Source organism: Candoia aspera, chromosome 4 (assembly GCF_035149785.1).
Source record: "Candoia aspera isolate rCanAsp1 chromosome 4, rCanAsp1.hap2, whole genome shotgun sequence".
NCBI classification, from domain to species: domain Eukaryota; kingdom Metazoa; phylum Chordata; class Lepidosauria; order Squamata; family Boidae; genus Candoia; species Candoia aspera.
In genome coordinates this window covers 16,867,767-16,881,770 of record NC_086156.1, presented here as the reverse complement: position 1 = coordinate 16,881,770, position 14,004 = coordinate 16,867,767, and positions in this window count along the sequence as shown.

Genomic DNA, 14,004 nt, shown 5'->3' with positions numbered 1-14,004 from the left:
GTACGCCAGCCTGTTTTTCTATCAGCAAAATAAACACAAGTCCCCAAGGCTGGGACTTGCGGTTGTATAATCAGCGTGCTTTTCTTGGCACTTTTAATTAAACATTATGAGTGAGTCTTTGCTGCAAGGCACAATTGTATTGCAAAACGTTTCTTAAGACAGGCAGTAAGAACTGTGGTGTGCTAATAACAGACCTCAATTTACCTGCTTCTTGAAAAGGAAGTTTCCTCTTATCAGCAAGGACATCACCATGAGAAAAATGTAGGATGTCTGAGAACAGGTTGTGTTTCTGTGATAATCTGAGAGATATCGGACTGGATATGAATTAAAGCATCTGGTGAAAAGTCAAAACAGACAAACAACAATCACTGTTTTCAGGATGTGCTGTGCTTAGTTGTTGAGGGTCCACAGACAAAGATGCTTCTGGAACAAGAGCCTTTTCAGTGGTGGTGCCAGTGTGGAAGCTTCCTGGATAGGCTCATGTTGCCTTCCTCTGAGGGAGGGGCAGAAAGTGCAGCAAAATAAGACAAAAGGGGAGGAAAGTCTGTTCCTTTAGGGGAGGGCCTTTACTTCCTTTTAAAAAAAATGTTCAGATTGCCTTGCCTGGATTTGTATGTATATATGTATATGTATATTTATTTTTATTTATCTAATTTATCCCCGCCCATCTCCCGTCGGAGGCCTCTGGGCGGTGTGTTTGACACACATTTAATCTTGTTTTTTCATTTTGCCATTTTTCTTTTTGTCATGGATAAAGACCTCAAAAGCTGGAAGCGGTCCAGCCAACCCTCTGGTTTTTTTAAGAGCCTGGTGTTTTTCAGCATCAGCTAAGGACTTTTTAATTCTCTCAGGCATTTTAGGAACTTTTTCATGCTCTTTAGATGCTTGCGTGGGTTTATCTTTGCTGCTGGTTTTATTTTGTTATACAGCATTCTGCGTTTATGCCTTCTATAGTTTTTATCATTTACTGTTTAACTGTCAATTATTTTACTTCAGTGCATGTGTGGCTAAAGTGATAAAATGAATATATTGATTATATCTAATTCGGAGCCCTTAAAATCCTAACTTGCCCAGCTAGGAAGCAGCATCTGGCTGACTTTGGCTGATCTTGACATCTAAGCAGGGTTGGCTACTAACTGGATGGGAGACCACCAAGGCATCATAGGACTATAGGCCAGAAAAAGGCAATGGCCAACAACATCAGTGTTGTTGCCAAGAAAATTATACAAAGTCCAGCTCGACCTGAAAATGACTTCTTAAAGTCCTAACTGCAATTACCAGGATAACAAAACATTATCTTCATGTATTTGTTTTACAACATTGTTAGACCTCACCTAAAGATGAGAAAGAAAGATGATCTTCTTTCTTTCAGATGGCACCTTGGTTATAGAATACTCTTCCACAAAGTAATTATTATAAAATTGTATGTGTTATGCCCTCCATTTTTCAATCCATGCAGATATTTTTCCAAACGACCAGAAAATCCTCTAGCCCCAGCTCCTGCCAACCTAGCAGTTCGAAAACATGCAAATGTGAGTAGATTAATAGGTACCGCTTCAGCGGGCAGGTAATGGCGTTCCGTGTAGTCATGCTGGCCACATGACCACGGAAGTGTCTACGGACAAACGCTGGCTCTTCGGCTTTGAAACGGAGATGAGCACCGCCCCCTAGAGTTGGACACGACTGGACTTAATGTCAAGGGAAACCTTTACCTTTACCTTTTACCTCTGCTTGTAAAAAATATTTTTCAGTCATAAGTGACATGTCTTGTAAATAATGACTAGGTACATGCAACTGTGCTTATAATATAAACACCTCAGAACACACTTCATTTTATTTCAAAAATGTTATTCTACCCCTTGAGTAGTCTTTAGAGATTGGAAATAGCCAATACAGATTTTTAGAAAGTTCTGAAGATGGTTTTTAAAAAGGTTGTCTCATGGGATTCTAATTGCTTCTCATTTACAGATTTTACAAGATTTTATATTACTTCAAAAATCTGCAAAACCTATCTGGTCAGATTGGCTAAAGAAATATCACAAGAAACTTCTTTCAAGCAACTTTCTCGCTTGTCTGTTTACTGCCCAAGCATTAATGGTGGGCTATTATTGCTCAGCGTAGATCACTTGAAAAAATAGGACTCAATACACACAGTTTTTTAAAGTTTAGCATGATGTTTTAATAAATAAACTATTGTTTAGGTCATAAACAATCATATAAAATTATGGCTTATAGTCAGCTCAGCAAGACAGGCAAAGATGCATGGTTTGTTTGTGGCTTCCTGATTTATTCCTGGTTTGTTTTTATACCCCACTGAAACTTTCTAAAATGTGAGGCAAGATCAGGTAAGAAAGAAAGATCAGGGACACAAGCCAAGAACTGGTCAGGAAACCCCAAACTATCCATGCAATTTTTATTTGTGCATAGACCAACTGTGGCTTGTTTGGAGTTTGTTCAACAAACCATAGTCAAAATAACAAATCAGCATGATTTAAGAATTAGCACTTCAAACTCTTGGCTAGAATCCAGCTGCTGTCCAATCCCTTTGTTAACTGTTCTGTAAGACTTGGGTTTTGAAAAAATCCCAATCTCTTCTTAATACAGAGGGTTAAAAAGGCATTGATCCTAGTGGAATATCAGGTTTTTCAGAAGTGCCTAACCATTCAAATTTCTCAGACTACCGATTCCCTTTCATGTTCAACATAAGTACCCCATAAATGGGAGCCTAAAGCTGACAGCATCCTCAGGAGGAACAATTGCTAAAACAGAGTCCTTTGAAAAGTGAGATGACCAGAAAAAGGCAGAGTTTCAGCACTTCCCAGCAGGATAGAATCACAGAATTGTATTTTTGTTCATTTTAATCTGGAATTTCTCCTGCCAGGGTTTACCCCTTGCTCCTCTCACAGAGCCACTTTCTTGGGTTTGGGGTCCCAAGCCACCATCCTCCCAGATGGTTCTCAAGGGGATCTGTTGGTAGATGTAGGACCTCCAACACCCTTTCAATGCCATGACCTCCAACTCTCTTCCAATACCTTGAGCTCCATCATGGTACTCCCAGTGTGGAGGATGTGTATGTGTGGACATATGCCAGGCACCTTCTCTTCATCTCCAAAGAATTTAGAACAGAAGTATATATTATTTCAACAAAGGTGGTGTCCCCATTTCTGCAGGGCGGGAGTGGGAATCACCAGAGGTGCCATGAACAGGCAGGAGAGACTAATCCTGACAAGCACAGACAGTCTTCAATGGCCTCTCCATTTCTCTACAAAGTCCTCCTCGGATCTTGCCCACCAGCCCAGAATTATTTTTCTTCCTGGAAACGTTTCTGGTCCAGGGGGAATTAGCAGAAAGGCCAAGGGCTAAACTGCTTCCTTCCTGCTTCCTTCCAGCAGCTCTGCTTCCCCTGATTTTTGCAAGCAAACACCAAAGGAGACATCTGCTAGGAGAGCTCCCACTTTCCATCACCCCTTTGTGGTGGCCATTGACTTTTTTGACCATAGCCAGCAGATACCCCTGAACCTAGAGGCAACAAATGCAGTTAAAGTATCAATTCTAGTTATGAGAGTCAACAAAGGAGAATATTTAAAAAACAGGAATCAGAATAATTATAGATGGGTTTGCACATTGCTGTTTCCTCTGGTTTATTTAATCATGGTTCGTAGCTCAACCATGTTGAGCCATAAGCTATGGCTAAGTCTAATTACATTGACCTTCCCCATCCGATTACATTGTCTAATTACATTGACCCGATCATGCAGAGAGGGTATGTTACGGACCCCGTAATGGACCCCGTCTGCAAGAGAATTCCATCTGGCGGGGTCCAGGAAATGGGCCTTCTCTGCAGTGGCCCCCCACCCTCTGGAACATCTTGCCCCTGGAGGTGAGGCAGGCCCCTTCACTCCTGACCTTCCGGAAGGCCCTGAAGACTTGGTTCTGCTGTCTCGCTTGGGGCGGGGAAGTGGGTAGTCATTCTTGGGGGTGGCTCACTCCTTAGAGCCCCTCCCACCAGATTGGAATTTTTATAGCCACTTGGATTCTATATTTATTCATATTGTATTTTTATATTTGTAACTTGTTTTTACTTTTTATGGGATTTTAATGTTTATTGTTATAGTATTAATTTTATTGTAAACTGCCCAGAGTCCCTCTTTTGGGGGAGATGGGCAGTAACAAAATTTGAATAATAAATAAATTAAAATTAATTAAATAACAAATTAATACAGGAGAGCAAGCTATGGCAAGAGACTAAGGATAGAAAGGGCCTTATACTGCTGGTGATTATAGTTGCATGACTTTTATGTCCTGTTTTCTGCAATGAGAGACTTAAGCATGGGATTAACATTGAATTCGGGAGGACTTCAAAGATTCCTACTGAATCTTGTGCAGGTAATAACTAGCACTTTCCTTAAATGTGAAATAGGCCTCTTAACACTGGTAGGGGATAACTAGGCTGATACAGTGAACTCATGCAGGAAATACTTAAAATTTCCTCTTATCCTCCACCTGGAGAGAAATCCACTTCCAGCATCTTTAGAATTATGCTTGCTTGACTCAGCAATTGAAAGCAAAATACTTTAGGTGCATGGCAGTGGATGCTGGGTTTGCTTCATTTTAATTTCTGTTGCCGGCTGAGGCTGCTATTTTAGGATAAGTGTTACCTCCTTAGCATGGCAGACCCAAATCAGGGTTTCCTCATAAGGATGACATCCTGGAGGGAAGAACTTGCAGGAAATGATGAGCTGTTTCTTTGACTTCCCAGGAGGAAGAAGAAAGAGAATAGACAAGCAGTTTTGTGCCCTTAAAACTGACAGCCACCAGAAAGGACTCATCCTGCCATATGAAAATACTAGCAAGCAAGCGTTATCCAGTGAGGGTGCAGAACACAAAGAAAACAGGGATTTGCCTCCCAATTGTCTGAAACTTGATGGGAAGTTTACAGCAGTCCTGTGTGTTTCTGAAGAGGGTGGAAATGGCTAGAGCTGTGGATTTGTAACACTGGATTCTAGGGCCAGCAAGAAACATTGCAAAAGAAACCTTGACATCATGAACTTTTACTTTGTTTTTCCACTAGTTGTTTGTAACAGAGGACATAACTTTTAACTACAGCAGGCATGAGGACAAAGACTTCACACTTTCCAAGAAATCTCCCTTCGTCCCTGTCCCAGAAGCCTTCTTGGCCAGCCTGCCTTCCAGGGGATTGTCTTGACTTGACTTGGCTGCCCCTCCCTAACGTTGGCATGCTAGATAGATAGGGGTCCTGCAGCCTGTGCACCTTCCAGGCAGGCAAGAGAAAATGAATGGACAAGAACGAAATAAATTCTATAGTACCACCTCCTAGTTAGGTGTGTGATTGGGATATTCTTCTTGCCTACTGTACATATTCTCCATGCCTCAATCAAGAAGATCCTGCTTGAGACAGAGGGTTCTGTATTCCCTGTCTAGGAAGTTCTCCATTGCAGTGCCTGCCCTGTGGAACAGCATCCTCCTGAAAATCTGGACAGCCCAACCCTGTTGGCCTTTCATAAGCCACTAAAGACCAGGCTGTTTCTTCAGACATTTGGGTTGGGATGTTAGTTAAGCTTGGTTAGTTGGTTTATGGTTGTTTTTCCACTGTTGGTAAGATGGAATGATCTTCCTGGACCTCTAGGACATGGTTTATTGATTGTGTTTGCAATTTTTAAAAAATCAGCTAAGTTTTTCGGTTAATTACTTGTTTGCTCTTGAGTGTCACAAGAGTGAGATGGGTGGCCCTATAAAGCAAATAAATAAATAAAATAGCTGTCAATCTTGTGTCAGGCGGCATCCTAACAGTTGCATATAAAGAAACTTTATATACTTTATAACTATATACTTAAATACTATCAAGTGTTGCTTCCTTTCTTCTGCGATTCATTGTTTCTTTTTACTTCGTCTGTGGTTGAAGTGTGAGGGTACCACCTTTTAAAAACTACTGTCTTTTCCTGCTTTATTGAAATTTGCACTATTTGATCCAATATAAATCACAATATGCTAATTTTTTAAATGTATGTCCTTTCTCTTGTATGAAAAGGTTAATAACAAGCCTGCTTTATTTCACGAATTCACTGGAGCTTCAGTATATCCTCTTGCTTAATAGATTTATTTTCAAATATTTCAGTCGAATGGCTCTGATGCCTTGCTCCCCCCCCCCCCAGCTTTTGACAGCCACAACAACAATGCGTTTGAATTCTAGTTTTGTGATAGTTGGAACAACTATGCAAATGAAGTGGTCTTTCTTCCTAAGAATGTCTGCTCCCTCTAATAAGAAAAAGGGGTTTCAAATTAAGATCTAGATTTGAAAGACCAGTTCTAAAATCAGAACTTCTCTCCTGCAGTTTAATTCTGCTCTGAATTATTAGCATGCTTATTCAAAACACAGAAAAAAGCTAAGATAGACCTAGATGACAAAAGACAGATAACCATTCTAACATGAACAAGACTGAAAAACCTTTTTGAATTGTTCTTTTAAATGGAAAAGTTGTAATTTTCCATAGAGCTAGCCAATTCAGCTGCAAGGCACTCAGATTATACAAACCTAAATAAAATTTCCTAAATATCCTTGACTGTTTCCACATTGGACTTTATATTGGAATTGCTAACCTTTCTTCTCTCTCATTTTTATGAAGAACTTAAAATTAGACGCTGGCACTGACAACCATTACATTCTAGGCTTTTCCATCTTCTCTGGATAATTCTTTAGTTTCCCAACCAGGTTTTTGCAAGACTACACAAGTTAGCCCCAGCTTGGCCAGTATAGCCCAGGAAGAGATAACTTAGACTTTAAGACAGAAGTAAGGAAACTACATCTTTCAAATTGTTACTGAATTATAACTTTCAACACCCCTTATTATTAGTCTAGCTGGAAGGGAACTTTGGGGTCACTGGACCAGTTTGGTCTAGTGGTTAAGGCGCCAGGCTAGAAACCAGGAGGCTGTGAGTTCTAGTCCCACCTTAGGCATGAAAGCCGGCTGGGTGACCGTGGGCCAGTTACTCTCTCTCACCCCAACTCACCTCACAGGGTTGTTGTTGTGGGGAAAAGAGGAGGAGGAAGGAGTATTAGGTATGTTTGCCACCTTGAGTTATTTATAAAAATAATAAAGGCAGGATAGAAAATTAAATAAGCAAACAAACTTTGGGGTTGGGTTGATCTGTTTTGTTCACAGGCCAAGGTGAACAGGCAAAGGAGGAAACAGACGACTGGAAAGGAGGACAAATGGGGAGAAAAGGAGGGCACACTGTCTAACTTTCTTGGCATACATGACAAAAATTACAGTGAAAAACTGCAAAAAAAATGTACTTAGGCCTACATGTATTTATTTATTTATCAAATTTGATCACCGCCCATCTCCCCCCAAAGAGGGACTCTGGGCAGTGACGAAATCTGAGAAATAAATAAATGTATGAAATTTGAATCCAACAACCTAAGAGACGGATTTATACATGGACTTCACCAGATGGACAACACCAAAATCAGATTGACTACATCCTTTGCAGCCAACGATGGCGGACATCTGTACAGTCAGTAAAAACAAGACCTGGAGCTGACTGTAGTTCAGATCACGAACTTCTTCTTGCACAATTTAGGATCAGACTAAAGAGATTAGGGAAGACCCACAGATCAGCTAGATATGAGCTCACTAATATTCCTAAGGAATATGCAGTGGAGGTGAAGAATAGATTTAAGGGACTTAGTAGATAGGGTCCCAGAAGAACTATGGACAGAAGTGCGCAACATTGTTCAAGAGGCAGCAACAAAATACATCCCAAAGAAAGAGAAAACCAAGAAGGCAAAATGGCTGTCTGCTGAGACACTAGAAGTAGCCCAAGAAAGAAGGAAAGCAAAAGGAAACAGTGATAGGGGGAGATATGCCCAATTAAATGCAAAATTTCAGAGGCTATCCAGAAGAGACAAGGAATTATTTTTAAACAAGCAATGCGTGGAAGTGGAAGAAGACAATAGAATAGGAAGGACAAGAGACCTCTTCCAGAAAATTAGAAACATCGGAGGTAAATTCCAGGCCAAAATGGGTATGATCAAAAACAAAGATGGCAAGGACCTAACAGAAGAAGAAGAGATCAAGAAAAGGTGGCAAGAATATACAGAAGACCTGTATAGGAAGGATAACAATATCGGGGATAGCTTTGACGGTGTGGTCAGTGAGCTAGAGCCAGACATCCTGAAGAGTGAGGTTGAATGGGCCTTAAGAAGCATTGCTAACAACAAAGCAGTAGGAGACAATGGTATCCCAGCTGAATTGTTCAAAATCTTGCAAGATGATGCTGTCAAGGTAATGCATGCTATATGCCAGCAAATTTGGAAAACACAAGAATGGCCATCAGATTGGAAAAAATCAACTTATATCCCCATACCAAAAAGGGAAACCTAAAGAATGTTCAAACTATCGAACAGTGGCACTCATTTCACATGCCAGTAAGGTAATGCTCAAGGTCCTGCAAGGTAGAATTCAGCAATTCATGGAGCGAGAATTGCCAGATGTACAAGCTGGGTTTAGAAAAGGCAGAGGAACTAGGGACCAAATTGCCAATATCTGATGGATAATGGAAAAAGCCAGGGAGTTTCAGAAAAACATCTATTTCTGTTTTATTGACTATTCTAAAGCCTTTGACTCTGTGGACCATCACAAATTGTGGCAAGTTCTTAGCGGTATGGGGATACCAAGTCATCTTGTCTGCCTCCTGAAGAATCTGTATAACGACCAAGTAGCAACAGTAAGAACAGACCACAGAACAATGGACTGGTTTAAGATTAGGAAAGGAGTACGGCAGGGTTGTATACTCTCACCCTACTTATTCAACTTGTACACAGAACACATCATGCGACATGCTGGGCTTGAGGAATCCAAGGCTGGAGTTAAAATCTCTGGAAGAAACATTAACAATCTCAGATACAGAGATGATACCACTTTGATGGCTGAAAGCAAAGAGGAACTGAGGAGCCTTATGATGAAGGTGAAAGAAGAAAGTGCAAAAGCTGGCTTGCAGCTAATCCCCCAAAAAACCAAGCTTATGGCAAGCAGCTTGATTGATAACTGGCAAATAAAGGGAGAAAATGTAGAGGCAGTGAAAGACTTTGTATTTCTAGGTGCAAAGATTACTGCAGATGCTGACTGCAGTAAGGAATTCAGAAGACGTTTAATTCTTGGGAGAAGAGCAATGACAAATCTCAGTAAAATAGTTAAGAGCAGAGACATCACACTGACAACAAAGGTCCGCATAGTTAAAGCAATGGTGTTCCCCGTAGTAACATATGGCTGCGAGAGCTGGACCATAAGGAAGGCTGAAAGGAGGAAGATAGATGCTTTTGAACTGTGGTGTTGGAGGAAAATTCTGAGAGTGCCTTGGACTGCAAGAAGATCAAAGCAGTCCATACTCCAGGAAATAAAGCCAGACTGCTCACTTGAGGGAATGATATTAAAGGCAAAACTGAAGTACTTTGGCCCATAATGAGAAGACAGGATACCCTGGAGAAGATGATGATGCTAGCGAAAGTGGAAGGCAAAAGGAAGAGGGGCCGACCAAGGGCAAGATGGATAGATGGTATTCTAGAGGTGATGGACTCATCCCTGGGGGAGCTGGGGGTGTTGACGACCGACAGGAAGCTCTGGCATGGGCTGCTCCATGAAGTCACGAAGAGTCGGAAGCAACTAGACAAATAAACAACAACATGAAATTTGAAATATAAATAAATACATGAAATTACTTTTCTAGCATCAGAAAGATGGGTATTTTGAATTGCAAAATTTTTCCAACAGGTTTTTATTTTCAAGAACACATGCTAGTGATAATTTGGACTTGATGACAACACACTTTTCAAATTTCACCATAGAAACGTATGACGAGTCATGTAACCTACAGACTGCAGTGATCACAGATCTGAAGGGACTGGATTGAAGCCATTGATGGAATCAGGAAATAAATTAAATGATGTAAATCTAGGCTGTCAATTCTGTTGATGGATTAGAGAAAGAAGAAGCAGTTTACAAGGTCACAATTCATGAAAGTTTGAATGACTGCTGTTGTAAAAACAGTCCAAAAAAAACAAGAAAGACACTGAAAAAGCCAGAAGATATTTGATTTTAAGGCTATGCCTGTCAGATGGAGGGCAAGAAGACAAAAAAGAGGACATGTCCTAGACAAGAAGTGTATCTGCACAACTGTGTTGGATTTGGCAGTACAGATACTGATTAACAATGGTAATTGTTAACCGGTTAAGAAAGAAATTACTGTTTATCAATGGTAATTGGTAACTGTCACTAAGTGATATGGTCATAAAGCCTGATGTCATGTGACCATGCCAACTTATGACAGCAGTTCCAGAGAGTCCTGGGTGCCATCATTTACCTGTGATCACCATTTGTGACCTCCTGTTGGCTTCCCCATTGACTTTGCTTATCAGAAGCCAGCAGTGAATGTTGCAAATGGTGATCATGTGACTGTGGGACGCAACAACCATCATAATTCAGAGCCAGTTGCCAAGTGCCCAAATTGTGAACATGTGACTGCAGGGATGCTTTGATGGCTGCAACTGTTGATGTTTTCCTACTAACGATTAAGACTGCTATTGTACCTAATCATTTTGGCCGGGTGAAGAGGTTGTATTTGATTGTCTCCTTTCACGTGCTTGATGCAAATCGCCTGGGGGGAGGAACCTGCCCGGACTTGTTTCTTACTTCCTCTTTTTTCTCTCTGCCAATATGTAGCAAGCCAGGAGAGCTAAGTCCTTTAAATATGTTTTGCTTTTGTTTTGCTTTTTGTAAATAAATTATTTTTATAGAAATGCCTGGTGTGTGTGACTTTTCTGATCTCTCCTGAGCTAAAGGCTTTCCCAGCATTCTGCAACAGCTACTACGATAAACAGTCATAAGTCCCCCTTGTTCAGCACTGCCGTAACTTTGAACAGTTGCTGAATGAGTGATCATTCAACAAGGACTACCTGTAGTTGTCAATGCCTTGTTTACATCCCCTCTTGTTGCAATACAGTCTATAGAGATTTACCCTTAAAATATGTCTCACTTGCTATTGAGCCATGTTGATAGACAGGATCATATGATATCTGTACTAAAAGATCTGCTTTCAGGGATGTCTGCAAGATGTAGTCAAAAAAGTCAAGTTGGCAGCTGCAACAGTGCTGTCAAAGCTCTGCCTGCTTTTTTGAATAGAGATGAAGAGGACTGCACTACAAGCATATTATTTTCCTGAGGACCATGCCTTGATACTATGGAAGCCGGAAGATACTGCAGAAGTTCCTGGAGGCTGTTTGGGTCTGGGAGAGGTTATCAATAAAATAAATAAGCAAGGAAGCAAGCTATGGAATATTGCTTTGTAATAAGAGGAAAACTTAACCCTAAAGACGTGGTTCTGTCAGAGGGCTTGGGGACCCCAGACTGAGATGGAGCCAATCAAGTGGTTGATTGGATTGTGTTGTTGCTGCAGGGAAGTGGGTGGGGGGTTGATGGGTTTTTATATTGTGGATGTTAATTTTGTAAGCCATCCAGAGTCACTGTGTGTGAGTTGGGCAGCTGTATAAATTTGTTAAATAAATAAATAAAACTATGACAGCTACAAAAACTTTCCTCCTGTTTTGATCACAATAAAAGAGTTACTATTAAGTATACACCTAACCCAGGATTGATGGTATTCACTGGCTATATTGTTTTGACACTTCCAATTTTGAACTGGCCTGCCTGTGAGTTAAAAATCAAACATTAAAAAAGGAGAAAGAGGAAAAGACAAAAGCTGAAATTAAGCATTTGTTGACAGAACACTTTTTTTTTTAATCATATGGCATAGCAGTTTGGTGTTCAAGCTGCTTTTTTTTCTTGCTGGGAAATCCTTGTGGGGTCCAGCAACCAGATGTGTAGACTATTTAGCCATGACAATTCACGTTGCCCGGGGTGCACCACGAGGAGGCTAGTCTACATTGCACCGAGTTGGGCTGAGAGAAAGTGACTGGCCCAAGATCACCCAGCTGGCTTTCGTGCCTGAGGCGGGACTAGAACTCTCATACCATGCCTGATTGGCTCTTGGGCTGAGAGAGAGGGACTGGCCCAAGGTCACGCAGCCGGCTTTCGTGCCTGAGGCGGGACTAGAAGTCTCCTGGTTTCTAGCCCAGCACCTTAACCACTAGACCAAACTGGCTCTCTACAACACAGTATGCAGTTAGTTAGTTAATTCTCCCACAGTAAATTCAATGGGGATTATTTATGTTTATGTTTGGTGAGATCATTCTCTAGACTACAAAAACATCCATGTAAACTTAACAGTGGGTATATACAATAAATAAATAACTTCAACAGTTAAAAAGGAGTGTGTTATAGCTCATGCATCTAGAAATCACTGAATTAAGAAAGTTTTGGAAACTGTTAATTATGTGATGGTTTGTTTAAAAGAGGCAAAACATTCACTCAAAATCAGCAGTGTTACCAATGGAGTTAATTAACTGGTTAGAAAGTTGAAAGCTGAACCATTAATGAACTTTAAAAAAAAATGAAATGACAGCACTAATTAGAACTAGTTGAAACAGTCCCCCCTCCCTGAAAACAATTACTGCATGGAAACAGGATTCCAGGCAACCCAAAGAAATGAGCAGGGCTAATCAGGCCTAGCTTGGTAGAAAAGCCCAAACAGGCCTGATGGAACAGACAATGACTGAAGCATGGATAATATAGTTGGGAGTCTACTGTTTTTTGAAAGATGCCCATTTGAGAAGGACAATTATAGAGCATGGGGAAATTGTAGGAAATACACTAAATTGAGAAATACTGTCTGGATGGAAGAGAACATGATAGGGATGGAGAAGATCCTTCTTTGGGTTGTTTGCCAGCTCCTCTAGCTCCAGGCTTACAAAATGGGACACGTGGAGAATAAGGGGCACAGCAACAACAAAAACTCTCCATTACATCTTTTTGACCTGGTTCAGATATTGCACCAAGCCAAAGCTGTGCATCTGTTGTTGATTCTGCTCAACAAACTACCATTGATTGGCTTCAAATGGCACAAAATCATGACTTCCAGAGGAAGAAATGGTGGACTGAAGATGGCTCCATGAAAAGTGGAGCTGATGACCATGGTAAAGAACAAACAGCTGGTGAGTAGTCTGGCTCTTTGAACCTCTCCAGACAAAGAGAGGACAGGAGATCACCCACAAGTGCTCCAGACAGCTGCTTCTCATGAGGAGACCACAAGATAGTGGTCTCCAATGGGTTTAGAGCTCTGGGAGTCAAGGGAATAGCCAACTTGCTCAAACAGCAGTTGGTACTTTTGAAAGGATACTAAGTTCGCATATTTCCTTTTCTAATCACTTTTGGAAATTGCTTGTTAACTGCTTTTCAGCTATTGAAACCTTTGGATTGACAAGTCTGAAAACACCAGGTGAGTCTGCGCTCAATCCTTAATGAAAGAAAATTTTAACTACAAGCTTAACAACTTAATTTTTTAAAAAATAAACAGCAGAAAGCTAATTAAGACTTTGATTTTAAAAAGTTATAAACAGACTAAGGGTCCAGATAAATTTGAAATAAGATTTTGGAATTAATTAGAAAGAATTCTTCCTGTGGGAAAGTTGAATTGTTCTGAATTTTTTTAAAAACATAAGATTTTAAAAATTGGATCCTAGAAGGAACTAAAGATTTCAGTTAAAGGAGAAGAACACTTGAACTTGAGTTACAGAATGGTGCAAAATATTTTAACAAAATACTGAAGGACACTTTTGAAAAATGGAGTCAAAAGTTAATATTAACAATATCAACAGTGATATCTGTCTCTATGGATGGACTATGTCTAAAAGATGTTATGGAAGAGGAACAAGTTTTACCTGACAAGACAGAGACTGAGTCGAAAGTGGATTTAAAAATGACAGGCTAAAAGCTTTGAAGAATCTCATGAGAAGGGATAAAGAAGAAATGAAAAGAAATCAAGTTCTACGACATTATTTGAATGGACTAAAAATTAAGATTGTTAGAAGTA